At 41.5% G+C, this 14,543-nt stretch overlaps 26 non-coding genes across 26 annotated transcripts; all 26 read left to right on the top strand.

Annotated features, from left to right (window-relative positions):
* Positions 1–146: 146 nt before the first annotated feature.
* Positions 147–265, top strand: LOC141913456 (5S ribosomal RNA). The gene has a single exon (XR_012620322.1). It is a non-coding gene; the product is annotated as a 5S ribosomal RNA (ribosomal RNA).
* Positions 266–701: 436 nt separating this feature from the next.
* Positions 702–820, top strand: LOC141913455 (5S ribosomal RNA). The gene has a single exon (XR_012620321.1). It is a non-coding gene; the product is annotated as a 5S ribosomal RNA (ribosomal RNA).
* A 436-nt stretch (positions 821–1,256) lies between these two features.
* On the top strand, positions 1,257–1,375 carry LOC141913453 (5S ribosomal RNA). The gene has a single exon (XR_012620319.1). It is a non-coding gene; the product is annotated as a 5S ribosomal RNA (ribosomal RNA).
* Positions 1,376–1,811: 436 nt separating this feature from the next.
* LOC141913452 (5S ribosomal RNA) lies at positions 1,812–1,930 on the top strand. The gene has a single exon (XR_012620318.1). It is a non-coding gene; the product is annotated as a 5S ribosomal RNA (ribosomal RNA).
* A 436-nt stretch (positions 1,931–2,366) lies between these two features.
* On the top strand, positions 2,367–2,485 carry LOC141913451 (5S ribosomal RNA). The gene has a single exon (XR_012620317.1). It is a non-coding gene; the product is annotated as a 5S ribosomal RNA (ribosomal RNA).
* Positions 2,486–2,922: 437 nt separating this feature from the next.
* LOC141913450 (5S ribosomal RNA) lies at positions 2,923–3,041 on the top strand. Its single transcript, XR_012620316.1, has one exon. It is a non-coding gene; the product is annotated as a 5S ribosomal RNA (ribosomal RNA).
* Positions 3,042–3,480: 439 nt separating this feature from the next.
* Positions 3,481–3,599, top strand: LOC141913449 (5S ribosomal RNA). Its single transcript, XR_012620315.1, has one exon. It is a non-coding gene; the product is annotated as a 5S ribosomal RNA (ribosomal RNA).
* Positions 3,600–4,035: 436 nt separating this feature from the next.
* On the top strand, positions 4,036–4,154 carry LOC141913448 (5S ribosomal RNA). Its single transcript, XR_012620314.1, has one exon. It is a non-coding gene; the product is annotated as a 5S ribosomal RNA (ribosomal RNA).
* A 436-nt stretch (positions 4,155–4,590) lies between these two features.
* Positions 4,591–4,709, top strand: LOC141913447 (5S ribosomal RNA). Its single transcript, XR_012620313.1, has one exon. It is a non-coding gene; the product is annotated as a 5S ribosomal RNA (ribosomal RNA).
* A 436-nt stretch (positions 4,710–5,145) lies between these two features.
* Positions 5,146–5,264, top strand: LOC141913446 (5S ribosomal RNA). Its single transcript, XR_012620312.1, has one exon. It is a non-coding gene; the product is annotated as a 5S ribosomal RNA (ribosomal RNA).
* A 438-nt stretch (positions 5,265–5,702) lies between these two features.
* Positions 5,703–5,821, top strand: LOC141913445 (5S ribosomal RNA). The gene has a single exon (XR_012620311.1). It is a non-coding gene; the product is annotated as a 5S ribosomal RNA (ribosomal RNA).
* A 436-nt stretch (positions 5,822–6,257) lies between these two features.
* On the top strand, positions 6,258–6,376 carry LOC141913444 (5S ribosomal RNA). Its single transcript, XR_012620310.1, has one exon. It is a non-coding gene; the product is annotated as a 5S ribosomal RNA (ribosomal RNA).
* Positions 6,377–6,812: 436 nt separating this feature from the next.
* On the top strand, positions 6,813–6,931 carry LOC141913442 (5S ribosomal RNA). The gene has a single exon (XR_012620308.1). It is a non-coding gene; the product is annotated as a 5S ribosomal RNA (ribosomal RNA).
* Positions 6,932–7,367: 436 nt separating this feature from the next.
* LOC141913441 (5S ribosomal RNA) lies at positions 7,368–7,486 on the top strand. Its single transcript, XR_012620307.1, has one exon. It is a non-coding gene; the product is annotated as a 5S ribosomal RNA (ribosomal RNA).
* A 436-nt stretch (positions 7,487–7,922) lies between these two features.
* Positions 7,923–8,041, top strand: LOC141913440 (5S ribosomal RNA). The gene has a single exon (XR_012620306.1). It is a non-coding gene; the product is annotated as a 5S ribosomal RNA (ribosomal RNA).
* Positions 8,042–8,479: 438 nt separating this feature from the next.
* LOC141913439 (5S ribosomal RNA) lies at positions 8,480–8,598 on the top strand. The gene has a single exon (XR_012620305.1). It is a non-coding gene; the product is annotated as a 5S ribosomal RNA (ribosomal RNA).
* A 436-nt stretch (positions 8,599–9,034) lies between these two features.
* Positions 9,035–9,153, top strand: LOC141913758 (5S ribosomal RNA). Its single transcript, XR_012620605.1, has one exon. It is a non-coding gene; the product is annotated as a 5S ribosomal RNA (ribosomal RNA).
* A 436-nt stretch (positions 9,154–9,589) lies between these two features.
* LOC141913438 (5S ribosomal RNA) lies at positions 9,590–9,708 on the top strand. The gene has a single exon (XR_012620304.1). It is a non-coding gene; the product is annotated as a 5S ribosomal RNA (ribosomal RNA).
* Positions 9,709–10,144: 436 nt separating this feature from the next.
* LOC141913436 (5S ribosomal RNA) lies at positions 10,145–10,263 on the top strand. The gene has a single exon (XR_012620303.1). It is a non-coding gene; the product is annotated as a 5S ribosomal RNA (ribosomal RNA).
* A 438-nt stretch (positions 10,264–10,701) lies between these two features.
* On the top strand, positions 10,702–10,820 carry LOC141913435 (5S ribosomal RNA). The gene has a single exon (XR_012620302.1). It is a non-coding gene; the product is annotated as a 5S ribosomal RNA (ribosomal RNA).
* A 438-nt stretch (positions 10,821–11,258) lies between these two features.
* LOC141913434 (5S ribosomal RNA) lies at positions 11,259–11,377 on the top strand. The gene has a single exon (XR_012620301.1). It is a non-coding gene; the product is annotated as a 5S ribosomal RNA (ribosomal RNA).
* A 436-nt stretch (positions 11,378–11,813) lies between these two features.
* On the top strand, positions 11,814–11,932 carry LOC141913433 (5S ribosomal RNA). Its single transcript, XR_012620300.1, has one exon. It is a non-coding gene; the product is annotated as a 5S ribosomal RNA (ribosomal RNA).
* Positions 11,933–12,370: 438 nt separating this feature from the next.
* On the top strand, positions 12,371–12,489 carry LOC141913432 (5S ribosomal RNA). Its single transcript, XR_012620299.1, has one exon. It is a non-coding gene; the product is annotated as a 5S ribosomal RNA (ribosomal RNA).
* Positions 12,490–12,925: 436 nt separating this feature from the next.
* LOC141913430 (5S ribosomal RNA) lies at positions 12,926–13,044 on the top strand. Its single transcript, XR_012620297.1, has one exon. It is a non-coding gene; the product is annotated as a 5S ribosomal RNA (ribosomal RNA).
* A 438-nt stretch (positions 13,045–13,482) lies between these two features.
* Positions 13,483–13,601, top strand: LOC141913429 (5S ribosomal RNA). The gene has a single exon (XR_012620296.1). It is a non-coding gene; the product is annotated as a 5S ribosomal RNA (ribosomal RNA).
* Positions 13,602–14,037: 436 nt separating this feature from the next.
* On the top strand, positions 14,038–14,156 carry LOC141913428 (5S ribosomal RNA). Its single transcript, XR_012620295.1, has one exon. It is a non-coding gene; the product is annotated as a 5S ribosomal RNA (ribosomal RNA).
* The last annotated feature ends 387 nt before the right edge of the window (positions 14,157–14,543 follow it).

Raw genomic sequence — 14,543 nt, 5'->3', positions numbered from 1 at the left:
GATGGAGCGAATGGATAATTGTACCTGGTTTTATCAGTTGAGCAATTGAAACTGTGTTAAAAGAGACATAAAAAGTGGATGCCTCGCTGAGGTGGCGATCCTATCGAGAAGGTAATATCAAAACGGTTAGATTTATACGTTTTGTTGTCTACGGCCATACCACGTTGAAAGCACCGGTTCTCGTCCGATCACCGAAGTTAAGCAACGTCGGGCCCGGTTAGTACTTGGATGGGTGACCGCCTGGGAATACCGGGTGCTGTAGACTTTTTTCAAATTTTGCTCGATTTATTTCAAAAATTAAAAGCACTCGCAAACAGCCGTTTATTTGTTTGTTTATTTGCTTGTTCGTTTTCGCCATTAGTTGAACGAAGCCGTCAAAATTTTGTTGTCGCAGATATATTCCCAAATCGATACTTTGTTAGATAGAAGATTGGATGTTTTCTGGTAATGTGACGTCACAGATTGTGTTGCTAAGTAGCTGTTCTCATAGTTTCCTCCGCCTTATTCAACGCCGATCCTTGAGCGAAGGGAAAGGCGTTTGTTTCTACATCTTTCGATGGAGCGAATGGATAATTGTACCTGGTTTTATCAGTTGAGCAATTGAAACTGTGTTAAAAGAGACATAAAAAGTGGATGCCTCGCTGAGGTGGCGATCCTATCGAGAAGGTAATATCAAAACGGTTAGATTCATACGTTTTGTTGTCTACGGCCATACCACGTTGAAAGCACCGGTTCTCGTCCGATCACCGAAGTTAAGCAACGTCGGGCCCGGTTAGTACTTGGATGGGTGACCGCCTGGGAATACCGGGTGCTGTAGACTTTTTTCAAATTTTGCTCGATTTATTTCAAAAATTAAAAGCACTCGCAAACAGCCGTTTATTTGTTTGTTTATTTGCTTGTTTGTTTTTGCCATTAGTTGAACGAAGCTGTCAAAATTTTGTTGTCGCAGATATATTCCCAAATCGATACTTTGTTAGATAGAAGATTGGATGTTTTCTGGTAATGTGACGTCACAGATTGTGTTGCTAAGTAGCTGTTCTCATAGTTTCCTCCGCCTTATTCAACGCCGATCCTTGAGCGAAGGGAAAGGCGTTTGTTTCTACATCTTTCGATGGAGCGAATGGATAATTGTACCTGGTTTTATCAGTTGAGCAATTGAAACTGTGTTAAAAGAGACATAAAAAGTGGATGCCTCGCTGAGGTGGCGATCCTATCGAGAAGGTAATATCAAAACGGTTAGATTGATACGTTTTGTTGTCTACGGCCATACCACGTTGAAAGCACCGGTTCTCGTCCGATCACCGAAGTTAAGCAACGTCGGGCCCGGTTAGTACTTGGATGGGTGACCGCCTGGGAATACCGGGTGCTGTAGACTTTTTTCAAATTTTGCTCGATTTATTTCAAAAATTAAAAGCACTCGCAAACAGCCGTTTATTTGTTTGTTTATTTGCTTGTTTGTTTTCGCCATTAGTTGAACGAAGCTGTCAAAATTTTGTTGTCGCAGATATATTCCCAAATCGATACTTTGTTAGATAGAAGATTGGATGTTTTCTGGTAATGTGACGTCACAGATTGTGTTGCTAAGTAGCTGTTCTCATAGTTTCCTCCGCCTTATTCAACGCCGATCCTTGAGCGAAGGGAAAGGCGTTTGTTTCTACATCTTTCGATGGAGCGAATGGATAATTGTACCTGGTTTTATCAGTTGAGCAATTGAAACTGTGTTAAAAGAGACATAAAAAGTGGATGCCTCGCTGAGGTGGCGATCCTATCGAGAAGGTAATATCAAAACGGTTAGATTTATACGTTTTGTTGTCTACGGCCATACCACGTTGAAAGCACCGGTTCTCGTCCGATCACCGAAGTTAAGCAACGTCGGGCCCGGTTAGTACTTGGATGGGTGACCGCCTGGGAATACCGGGTGCTGTAGACTTTTTTCAAATTTTGCTCGATTTATTTCAAAAATTAAAAGCACTCGCAAACAGCCGTTTATTTGTTTGTTTATTTGCTTGTTTGTTTTCGCCATTAGTTGAACGAAGCTGTCAAAATTTTGTTGTCGCAGATATATTCCCAAATCGATACTTTGTTAGATAGAAGATTGGATGTTTTCTGGTAATGTGACGTCACAGATTGTGTTGCTAAGTAGCTGTTCTCATAGTTTCCTCCGCCTTATTCAACGCCGATCCTTGAGCGAAGGGAAAGGCGTTTGTTTCTACATCTTTCGATGGAGCGAATGGATAATTGTACCTGGTTTTATCAGTTGAGCAATTGAAACTGTGTTAAAAGAGACATAAAAAGTGGATGCCTCGCTGAGGTGGCGATCCTATCGAGAAGGTAATATCAAAACGGTTAGATTTATACGTTTTGTTGTCTACGGCCATACCACGTTGAAAGCACCGGTTCTCGTCCGATCACCGAAGTTAAGCAACGTCGGGCCCGGTTAGTACTTGGATGGGTGACCGCCTGGGAATACCGGGTGCTGTAGACTTTTTTTCAAATTTTGCTCGATTTATTTCAAAAATTAAAAGCACTCGCAAACAGCCGTTTATTTGTTTGTTTATTTGCTTGTTTGTTTTCGCCATTAGTTGAACGAAGCTGTCAAAATTTTGTTGTCGCAGATATATTCCCAAATCGATACTTTGTTAGATAGAAGATTGGATGTTTTCTGGTAATGTGACGTCACAGATTGTGTTGCTAAGTAGCTGTTCTCATAGTTTCCTCCGCCTTATTCAACGCCGATCCTTGAGCGAAGGGAAAGGCGTTTGTTTCTACATCTTTCGATGGAGCGAATGGATAATTGTACCTGGTTTTATCAGTTGAGCAATTGAAACTGTGTTAAAAGAGACATAAAAAGTGGATGCCTCGCTGAGGTGGCGATCCTATCGAGAAGGTAATATCAAAACGGTTAGATTGATACGTTTTGTTGTCTACGGCCATACCACGTTGAAAGCACCGGTTCTCGTCCGATCACCGAAGTTAAGCAACGTCGGGCCCGGTTAGTACTTGGATGGGTGACCGCCTGGGAATACCGGGTGCTGTAGACTTTTTTTCAAATTTTGCTCGATTTATTTCAAAAATTAAAAGCACTCGTAAACAGCCGTTTATTTGTTTGTTTATTTGCTTGTTCGTTTTCGCCATTAGTTGAACGAAGCCGTCAAAATTTTGTTGTCGCAGATATATTCCCAAATCGATACTTTGTTAGAGATAGAAGATTGGATGTTTTCTGGTAATGTGACGTCACAGATTGTGTTGCTAAGTAGCTGTTCTCATAGTTTCCTCCGCCTTATTCAACGCCGATCCTTGAGCGAAGAGAAAGGCGTTTGTTTCTACATCTTTCGATGGAGCGAATGGATAATTGTACCTGGTTTTATCAGTTGAGCAATTGAAACTGTGTTAAAAGAGACATAAAAAGTGGATGCCTCGCTGAGGTGGCGATCCTATCGAGAAGGTAATATCAAAACGGTTAGATTTATAAGTTTTGCTGTCTACGGCCATACCACGTTGAAAGCACCGGTTCTCGTCCGATCACCGAAGTTAAGCAACGTCGGGCCCGGTTAGTACTTGGATGGGTGACCGCCTGGGAATACCGGGTGCTGTAGACTTTTTTCAAATTTTGCTCGATTTATTTCAAAAATTAAAAGCACTCGCAAACAGCCGTTTATTTGTTTGTTTATTTGCTTGTTTGTTTTCGCCATTAGTTGAACGAAGCCGTCAAAATTTTGTTGTCGCAGATATATTCCCAAATCGATACTTTGTTAGATAGAAGATTGGATGTTTTCTGGTAATGTGACGTCACAGATTGTGTTGCTAAATAGCTGTTCTCATAGTTTCCTCCGCCTTATTCAACGCCGATCCTTGAGCGAAGGGAAAGGCGTTTGTTTCTACATCTTTCGATGGAGCGAATGGATAATTGTACCTGGTTTTATCAGTTGAGCAATTGAAACTGTGTTAAAAGAGACATAAAAAGTGGATGCCTCGCTGAGGTGGCGATCCTATCGAGAAGGTAATATCAAAACGGTTAGATTTATACGTTTTGTTGTCTACGGCCATACCACGTTGAAAGCACCGGTTCTCGTCCGATCACCGAAGTTAAGCAACGTCGGGCCCGGTTAGTACTTGGATGGGTGACCGCCTGGGAATACCGGGTGCTGTAGACTTTTTTCAAATTTTGCTCGATTTATTTCAAAAATTAAAAGCACTCGCAAACAGCCGTTTATTTGTTTGTTTATTTGCTTGTTTGTTTTCGCCATTAGTTGAACGAAGCTGTCAAAATTTTGTTGTCGCAGATATATTCCCAAATCGATACTTTGTTAGATAGAAGATTGGATGTTTTCTGGTAATGTGACGTCACAGATTGTGTTGCTAAGTAGCTGTTCTCATAGTTTCCTCCGCCTTATTCAACGCCGATCCTTGAGCGAAGGGAAAGGCGTTTGTTTCTACATCTTTCGATGGAGCGAATGGATAATTGTACCTGGTTTTATCAGTTGAGCAATTGAAACTGTGTTAAAAGAGACATAAAAAGTGGATGCCTCGCTGAGGTGGCGATCCTATCGAGAAGGTAATATCAAAACGGTTAGATTTATACGTTTTGTTGTCTACGGCCATACCACGTTGAAAGCACCGGTTCTCGTCCGATCACCGAAGTTAAGCAACGTCGGGCCCGGTTAGTACTTGGATGGGTGACCGCCTGGGAATACCGGGTGCTGTAGACTTTTTTCAAATTTTGCTCGATTTATTTCAAAAATTAAAAGCACTCGCAAACAGCCGTTTATTTGTTTGTTTATTTGCTTGTTTGTTTTCGCCATTAGTTGAACGAAGCTGTCAAAATTTTGTTGTCGCAGATATATTCCCAAATCGATACTTTGTTAGATAGAAGATTGGATGTTTTCTGGTAATGTGACGTCACAGATTGTGTTGCTAAGTAGCTGTTCTCATAGTTTCCTCCGCCTTATTCAACGCCGATCCTTGAGCGAAGGGAAAGGCGTTTGTTTCTACATCTTTCGATGGAGCGAATGGATAATTGTACCTGGTTTTATCAGTTGAGCAATTGAAACTGTGTTAAAAGAGACATAAAAAGTGGATGCCTCGCTGAGGTGGCGATCCTATCGAGAAGGTAATATCAAAACGGTTAGATTTATACGTTTTGTTGTCTACGGCCATACCACGTTGAAAGCACCGGTTCTCGTCCGATCACCGAAGTTAAGCAACGTCGGGCCCGGTTAGTACTTGGATGGGTGACCGCCTGGGAATACCGGGTGCTGTAGACTTTTTTCAAATTTTGCTCGATTTATTTCAAAAATTAAAAGCACTCGCAAACAGCCGTTTATTTGTTTGTTTATTTGCTTGTTTGTTTACGCCATTAGTTGAACGAAGGTGTCAAAATTTTGTTGTCGCAGATATATTCCCAAATCGATACTTTGTTAGAGATAGAAGATTGGATGTTTTCTGGTAATGTGACGTCACAGATTGTGTTGCTAAGTAGCTGTTCTCATAGTTTCCTCCGCCTTATTCAACGCCGATCCTTGAGCGAAGGGAAAGGCGTTTGTTTCTACATCTTTCGATGGAGCGAATGGATAATTGTACCTGGTTTTATCAGTTGAGCAATTGAAACTGTGTTAAAAGAGACATAAAAAGTGGATGCCTCGCTGAGGTGGCGATCCTATCGAGAAGGTAATATCAAAACGGTTAGATTGATACGTTTTGTTGTCTACGGCCATACCACGTTGAAAGCACCGGTTCTCGTCCGATCACCGAAGTTAAGCAACGTCGGGCCCGGTTAGTACTTGGATGGGTGACCGCCTGGGAATACCGGGTGCTGTAGACTTTTTTCAAATTTTGCTCGATTTATTTCAAAAATTAAAAGCACTCGTAAACAGCCGTTTATTTGTTTGTTTATTTGCTTGTTCGTTTTCGCCATTAGTTGAACGAAGCTGTCAAAATTTTGTTGTCGCAGATATATTCCCAAATCGATACTTTGTTAGATAGAAGATTGGATGTTTTCTGGTAATGTGACGTCACAGATTGTGTTGCTAAGTAGCTGTTCTCATAGTTTCCTCCGCCTTATTCAACGCCGATCCTTGAGCGAAGGGAAAGGCGTTTGTTTCTACATCTTTCGATGGAGCGAATGGATAATTGTACCTGGTTTTATCAGTTGAGCAATTGAAACTGTGTTAAAAGAGACATAAAAAGTGGATGCCTCGCTGAGGTGGCGATCCTATCGAGAAGGTAATATCAAAACGGTTAGATTGATACGTTTTGTTGTCTACGGCCATACCACGTTGAAAGCACCGGTTCTCGTCCGATCACCGAAGTTAAGCAACGTCGGGCCCGGTTAGTACTTGGATGGGTGACCGCCTGGGAATACCGGGTGCTGTAGACTTTTTTCAAATTTTGCTCGATTTATTTCAAAAATTAAAAGCACTCGCAAACAGCCGTTTATTTGTTTGTTTATTTGCTTGTTCGTTTTCGCCATTAGTTGAACGAAGCTGTCAAAATTTTGTTGTCGCAGATATATTCCCAAATCGATACTTTGTTAGATAGAAGATTGGATGTTTTCTGGTAATGTGACGTCACAGATTGTGTTGCTAAGTAGCTGTTCTCATAGTTTCCTCCGCCTTATTCAACGCCGATCCTTGAGCGAAGAGAAAGGCGTTTGTTTCTACATCTTTCGATGGAGCGAATGGATAATTGTACCTGGTTTTATCAGTTGAGCAATTGAAACTGTGTTAAAAGAGACATAAAAAGTGGATGCCTCGCTGAGGTGGCGATCCTATCGAGAAGGTAATATCAAAACGGTCAGATTTATACGTTTTGTTGTCTACGGCCATACCACGTTGAAAGCACCGGTTCTCGTCCGATCACCGAAGTTAAGCAACGTCGGGCCCGGTTAGTACTTGGATGGGTGACCGCCTGGGAATACCGGGTGCTGTAGACTTTTTTCAAATTTTGCTCGATTTATTTCAAAAATTAAAAGCACTCGCAAACAGCCGTTTATTTGTTTGTTTATTTGCTTGTTTGTTTACGCCATTAGTTGAACGAAGCTGTCAAAATTTTGTTGTCGCAGATATATTCCCAAATCGATACTTTGTTAGATAGAAGATTGGATGTTTTCTGGTAATGTGACGTCACAGATTGTGTTGCTAAGTAGCTGTTCTCATAGTTTCCTCCGCCTTATTCAACGCCGATCCTTGAGCGAAGGGAAAGGCGTTTGTTTCTACATCTTTCGATGGAGCGAATGGATAATTGTACCTGGTTTTATCAGTTGAGCAATTGAAACTGTGTTAAAAGAGACATAAAAAGTGGATGCCTCGCTGAGGTGGCGATCCTATCGAGAAGGTAATATCAAAACGGTTAGATTTATACGTTTTGTTGTCTACGGCCATACCACGTTGAAAGCACCGGTTCTCGTCCGATCACCGAAGTTAAGCAACGTCGGGCCCGGTTAGTACTTGGATGGGTGACCGCCTGGGAATACCGGGTGCTGTAGACTTTTTTCAAATTTTGCTCGATTTATTTCAAAAATTAAAAGCACTCGCAAACAGCCGTTTATTTGTTTGTTTATTTGCTTGTTTGTTTTCGCCATTAGTTGAACGAAGCTGTCAAAATTTTGTTGTCGCAGATATATTCCCAAAACGATACTTTGTTAGATAGAAGATTGGATGTTTTCTGGTAATGTGACGTCACAGATTGTGTTGCTAAGTAGCTGTTCTCATAGTTTCCTCCGCCTTATTCAACGCCGATCCTTGAGCGAAGGGAAAGGCGTTTGTTTCTACATCTTTCGATGGAGCGAATGGATAATTGTACCTGGTTTTATCAGTTGAGCAATTGAAACTGTGTTAAAAGAGACATAAAAAGTGGATGCCTCGCTGAGGTGGCGATCCTATCGAGAAGGTAATATCAAAACGGTTAGATTTATACGTTTTGTTGTCTACGGCCATACCACGTTGAAAGCACCGGTTCTCGTCCGATCACCGAAGTTAAGCAACGTCGGGCCCGGTTAGTACTTGGATGGGTGACCGCCTGGGAATACCGGGTGCTGTAGACTTTTTTCAAATTTTGCTCGATTTATTTCAAAAATTAAAAGCACTCGCAAACAGCCGTTTATTTGTTTGTTTATTTGCTTGTTTGTTTACGCCATTAGTTGAACGAAGGTGTCAAAATTTTGTTGTCGCAGATATATTCCCAAATCGATACTTTGTTAGAGATAGAAGATTGGATGTTTTCTGGTAATGTGACGTCACAGATTGTGTTGCTAAGTAGCTGTTCTCATAGTTTCCTCCGCCTTATTCAACGCCGATCCTTGAGCGAAGGGAAAGGCGTTTGTTTCTACATCTTTCGATGGAGCGAATGGATAATTGTACCTGGTTTTATCAGTTGAGCAATTGAAACTGTGTTAAAAGAGACATAAAAAGTGGATGCCTCGCTGAGGTGGCGATCCTATCGAGAAGGTAATATCAAAACGGTTAGATTTATACGTTTTGTTGTCTACGGCCATACCACGTTGAAAGCACCGGTTCTCGTCCGATCACCGAAGTTAAGCAACGTCGGGCCCGGTTAGTACTTGGATGGGTGACCGCCTGGGAATACCGGGTGCTGTAGACTTTTTTCAAATTTTGCTCGATTTATTTCAAAAATTAAAAGCACTCGTAAACAGCCGTTTATTTGTTTGTTTATTTGCTTGTTCGTTTTCGCCATTAGTTGAACGAAGCTGTCAAAATTTTGTTGTCGCAGATATATTCCCAAATCGATACTTTGTTAGATAGAAGATTGGATGTTTTCTGGTAATGTGACGTCACAGATTGTGTTGCTAAGTAGCTGTTCTCATAGTTTCCTCCGCCTTATTCAACGCCGATCCTTGAGCGAAGAGAAAGGCGTTTGTTTCTACATCTTTCGATGGAGCGAATGGATAATTGTACCTGGTTTTATCAGTTGAGCAATTGAAACTGTGTTAAAAGAGACATAAAAAGTGGATGCCTCGCTGAGGTGGCGATCCTATCGAGAAGGTAATATCAAAACGGTCAGATTTATACGTTTTGTTGTCTACGGCCATACCACGTTGAAAGCACCGGTTCTCGTCCGATCACCGAAGTTAAGCAACGTCGGGCCCGGTTAGTACTTGGATGGGTGACCGCCTGGGAATACCGGGTGCGGTAGACTTTTTTCAAATTTTGCTCGATTTATTTCAAAAATTAAAAGCACTCGCAAACAGCCGTTTATTTGTTTGTTTATTTGCTTGTTTGTTTACGCCATTAGTTGAACGAAGCTGTCAAAATTTTGTTGTCGCAGATATATTCCCAAATCGATACTTTGTTAGATAGAAGATTGGATGTTTTCTGGTAATGTGACGTCACAGATTGTGTTGCTAAGTAGCTGTTCTCATAGTTTCCTCCGCCTTATTCAACGCCGATCCTTGAGCGAAGGGAAAGGCGTTTGTTTCTACATCTTTCGATGGAGCGAATGGATAATTGTACCTGGTTTTATCAGTTGAGCAATTGAAACTGTGTTAAAAGAGACATAAAAAGTGGATGCCTCGCTGAGGTGGCGATCCTATCGAGAAGGTAATATCAAAACGGTTAGATTTATACGTTTTGTTGTCTACGGCCATACCACGTTGAAAGCACCGGTTCTCGTCCGATCACCGAAGTTAAGCAACGTCGGGCCCGGTTAGTACTTGGATGGGTGACCGCCTGGGAATACCGGGTGCTGTAGACTTTTTTCAAATTTTGCTCGATTTATTTCAAAAATTAAAAGCACTCGCAAACAGCCGTTTATTTGTTTGTTTATTTGCTTGTTTGTTTTCGCCATTAGTTGAACGAAGCTGTCAAAATTTTGTTGTCGCAGATATATTCCCAAAACGATACTTTGTTAGATAGAAGATTGGATGTTTTCTGGTAATGTGACGTCACAGATTGTGTTGCTAAGTAGCTGTTCTCATAGTTTCCTCCGCCTTATTCAACGCCGATCCTTGAGCGAAGGGAAAGGCGTTTGTTTCTACATCTTTCGATGGAGCGAATGGATAATTGTACCTGGTTTTATCAGTTGAGCAATTGAAACTGTGTTAAAAGAGACATAAAAAGTGGATGCCTCGCTGAGGTGGCGATCCTATCGAGAAGGTAATATCAAAACGGTTAGATTTATACGTTTTGTTGTCTACGGCCATACCACGTTGAAAGCACCGGTTCTCGTCCGATCACCGAAGTTAAGCAACGTCGGGCCCGGTTAGTACTTGGATGGGTGACCGCCTGGGAATACCGGGTGCTGTAGACTTTTTTCAAATTTTGCTCGATTTATTTCAAAAATTAAAAGCACTCGCAAACAGCCGTTTATTTGTTTGTTTATTTGCTTGTTTGTTTACGCCATTAGTTGAACGAAGGTGTCAAAATTTTGTTGTCGCAGATATATTCCCAAATCGATACTTTGTTAGAGATAGAAGATTGGATGTTTTCTGGTAATGTGACGTCACAGATTGTGTTGCTAAGTAGCTGTTCTCATAGTTTCCTCCGCCTTATTCAACGCCGATCCTTGAGCGAAGGGAAAGGCGTTTGTTTCTACATCTTTCGATGGAGCGAATGGATAATTGTACCTGGTTTTATCAGTTGAGCAATTGAAACTGTGTTAAAAGAGACATAAAAAGTGGATGCCTCGCTGAGGTGGCGATCCTATCGAGAAGGTAATATCAAAACGGTTAGATTGATACGTTTTGTTGTCTACGGCCATACCACGTTGAAAGCACCGGTTCTCGTCCGATCACCGAAGTTAAGCAACGTCGGGCCCGGTTAGTACTTGGATGGGTGACCGCCTGGGAATACCGGGTGCTGTAGACTTTTTTCAAATTTTGCTCGATTTATTTCAAAAATTAAAAGCACTCGTAAACAGCCGTTTATTTGTTTGTTTATTTGCTTGTTCGTTTTCGCCATTAGTTGAACGAAGCCGTCAAAATTTTGTTGTCGCAGATATATTCCCAAATCGATACTTTGTTAGAGATAGAAGATTGGATGTTTTCTGGTAATGTGACGTCACAGATTGTGTTGCTAAGTAGCTGTTCTCATAGTTTCCTCCGCCTTATTCAACGCCGATCCTTGAGCGAAGGGAAAGGCGTTTGTTTCTACATCTTTCGATGGAGCGAATGGATAATTGTACCTGGTTTTATCAGTTGAGCAATTGAAACTGTGTTAAAAGAGACATAAAAAGTGGATGCCTCGCTGAGGTGGCGATCCTATCGAGAAGGTAATATCAAAACGGTTAGATTGATACGTTTTGTTGTCTACGGCCATACCACGTTGAAAGCACCGGTTCTCGTCCGATCACCGAAGTTAAGCAACGTCGGGCCCGGTTAGTACTTGGATGGGTGACCGCCTGGGAATACCGGGTGCTGTAGACTTTTTTCAAATTTTGCTCGATTTATTTCAAAAATTAAAAGCACTCGCAAACAGCCGTTTATTTGTTTGTTTATTTGCTTGTTTGTTTTCGCCATTAGTTGAACGAAGCTGTCAAAATTTTGTTGTCGCAGATATATTCCCAAAACGATACTTTGTTAGATAGAAGATTGGATGTTTTCTGGTAATGTGACGTCACAGATTGTGTTGCTAAGTAGCTGTTCTCATAGTTTCCTCCGCCTTATTCAACGCCGATCCTTGAGCGAAGGGAAAGGCGTTTGTTTCTACATCTTTCGATGGAGCGAATGGATAATTGTACCTGGTTTTATCAGTTGAGCAATTGAAACTGTGTTAAAAGAGACATAAAAAGTGGATGCCTCGCTGAGGTGGCGATCCTATCGAGAAGGTAATATCAAAACGGTTAGATTTATACGTTTTGTTGTCTACGGCCATACCACGTTGAAAGCACCGGTTCTCGTCCGATCACCGAAGTTAAGCAACGTCGGGCCCGGTTAGTACTTGGATGGGTGACCGCCTGGGAATACCGGGTGCTGTAGACTTTTTTCAAATTTTGCTCGATTTATTTCAAAAATTAAAAGCACTCGCAAACAGCCGTTTATTTGTTTGTTTATTTGCTTGTTTGTTTACGCCATTAGTTGAACGAAGGTGTCAAAATTTTGTTGTCGCAGATATATTCCCAAATCGATACTTTGTTAGAGATAGAAGATTGGATGTTTTCTGGTAATGTGACGTCACAGATTGTGTTGCTAAGTAGCTGTTCTCATAGTTTCCTCCGCCTTATTCAACGCCGATCCTTGAGCGAAGGGAAAGGCGTTTGTTTCTACATCTTTCGATGGAGCGAATGGATAATTGTACCTGGTTTTATCAGTTGAGCAATTGAAACTGTGTTAAAAGAGACATAAAAAGTGGATGCCTCGCTGAGGTGGCGATCCTATCGAGAAGGTAATATCAAAACGGTTAGATTTATACGTTTTGTTGTCTACGGCCATACCACGTTGAAAGCACCGGTTCTCGTCCGATCACCGAAGTTAAGCAACGTCGGGCCCGGTTAGTACTTGGATGGGTGACCGCCTGGGAATACCGGGTGCTGTAGACTTTTTTCAAATTTTGCTCGATTTATTTCAAAAATTAAAAGCACTCGCAAACAGCCGTTTATTTGTTTGTTTATTTGCTTGTTTGTTTTCGCCATTAGTTGAACGAAGCTGTCAAAATTTTGTTGTCGCAGATATATTCCCAAATCGATACTTTGTTAGATAGAAGATTGGATGTTTTCTGGTAATGTGACGTCACAGATTGTGTTGCTAAGTAGCTGTTCTCATAGTTTCCTCCGCCTTATTCAACGCCGATCCTTGAGCGAAGGGAAAGGCGTTTGTTTCTACATCTTTCGATGGAGCGAATGGATAATTGTACCTGGTTTTATCAGTTGAGCAATTGAAACTGTGTTAAAAGAGACATAAAAAGTGGATGCCTCGCTGAGGTGGCGATCCTATCGAGAAGGTAATATCAAAACGGTTAGATTGATACGTTTTGTTGTCTACGGCCATACCACGTTGAAAGCACCGGTTCTCGTCCGATCACCGAAGTTAAGCAACGTCGGGCCCGGTTAGTACTTGGATGGGTGACCGCCTGGGAATACCGGGTGCTGTAGACTTTTTTCAAATTTTGCTCGATTTATTTCAAAAATTAAAAGCACTCGTAAACAGCCGTTTATTTGTTTGTTTATTTGCTTGTTCGTTTTCGCCATTAGTTGAACGAAGCCGTCAAAATTTTGTTGTCGCAGATATATTCCCAAATCGATACTTTGTTAGAGATAGAAGATTGGATGTTTTCTGGTAATGTGACGTCACAGATTGTGTTGCTAAGTAGCTGTTCTCATAGTTTCCTCCGCCTTATTCAACGCCGATCCTTGAGCGAAGAGAAAGGCGTTTGTTTCTACATCTTTCGATGGAGCGAATGGATAATTGTACCTGGTTTTATCAGTTGAGCAATTGAAACTGTGTTAAAAGAGACATAAAAAGTGGATGCCTCGCTGAGGTGGCGATCCTATCGAGAAGGTAATATCAAAACGGTCAGATTTATACGTTTTGTTGTCTACGGCCATACCACGTTGAAAGCACCGGTTCTCGTCCGATCACCGAAGTTAAGCAACGTCGGGCCCGGTTAGTACTTGGATGGGTGACCGCCTGGGAATACCGGGTGCTGTAGACTTTTTTCAAATTTTGCTCGATTTATTTCAAAAATTAAAAGCACTCGCAAACAGCCGTTTATTTGTTTGTTTATTTGCTTGTTTGTTTTCGCCATTAGTTGAACGAAGCCGTCAAAATTTTGTTGTCGCAGATATATTCCCAAATCGATACTTTGTTAGATAGAAGATTGGATGTTTTCTGGTAATGTGACGTCACAGATTGTGTTGCTAAGTAGCTGTTCTCATAGTTTCCTCCGCCTTATTCAACGCCGATCCTTGAGCGAAGGGAAAGGCGTTTGTTTCTACATCTTTCGATGGAGCGAATGGATAATTGTACCTGGTTTTATCAGTTGAGCAATTGAAACTGTGTTAAAAGAGACATAAAAAGTGGATGCCTCGCTGAGGTGGCGATCCTATCGAGAAGGTAATATCAAAACGGTTAGATTGATACGTTTTGTTGTCTACGGCCATACCACGTTGAAAGCACCGGTTCTCGTCCGATCACCGAAGTTAAGCAACGTCGGGCCCGGTTAGTACTTGGATGGGTGACCGCCTGGGAATACCGGGTGCTGTAGACTTTTTTTCAAATTTTGCTCGATTTATTTCAAAAATTAAAAGCACTCGTAAACAGCCGTTTATTTGTTTGTTTATTTGCTTGTTCGTTTTCGCCATTAGTTGAACGAAGCCGTCAAAATTTTGTTGTCGCAGATATATTCCCAAATCGATACTTTGTTAGAGATAGAAGATTGGATGTTTTCTGGTAATGTGACGTCACAGATTGTGTTGCTAAGTAGCTGTTCTCATAGTTTCATCCGCCTTATTCAACGCCGATCCTTGAGCGAAGGGAAAGGCGTTTGTTTCTACATCTTTCGATGGAGCGAATGGATAATTGTACCTGGTTTTATCAGTTGAGCAATTGAAACTGTGTTAAAAGAGACATAAAAAGTGGATGCCTCGCTGAGGTG

This window comes from Tubulanus polymorphus, chromosome 11, assembly GCF_964204645.1.
Source record: "Tubulanus polymorphus chromosome 11, tnTubPoly1.2, whole genome shotgun sequence".
In the NCBI taxonomy this organism is placed as follows: Eukaryota; Metazoa; Nemertea; class Palaeonemertea; order Tubulaniformes; family Tubulanidae; genus Tubulanus; species Tubulanus polymorphus.
This window is presented reverse-complemented; position numbering and strand designations above follow the sequence as displayed.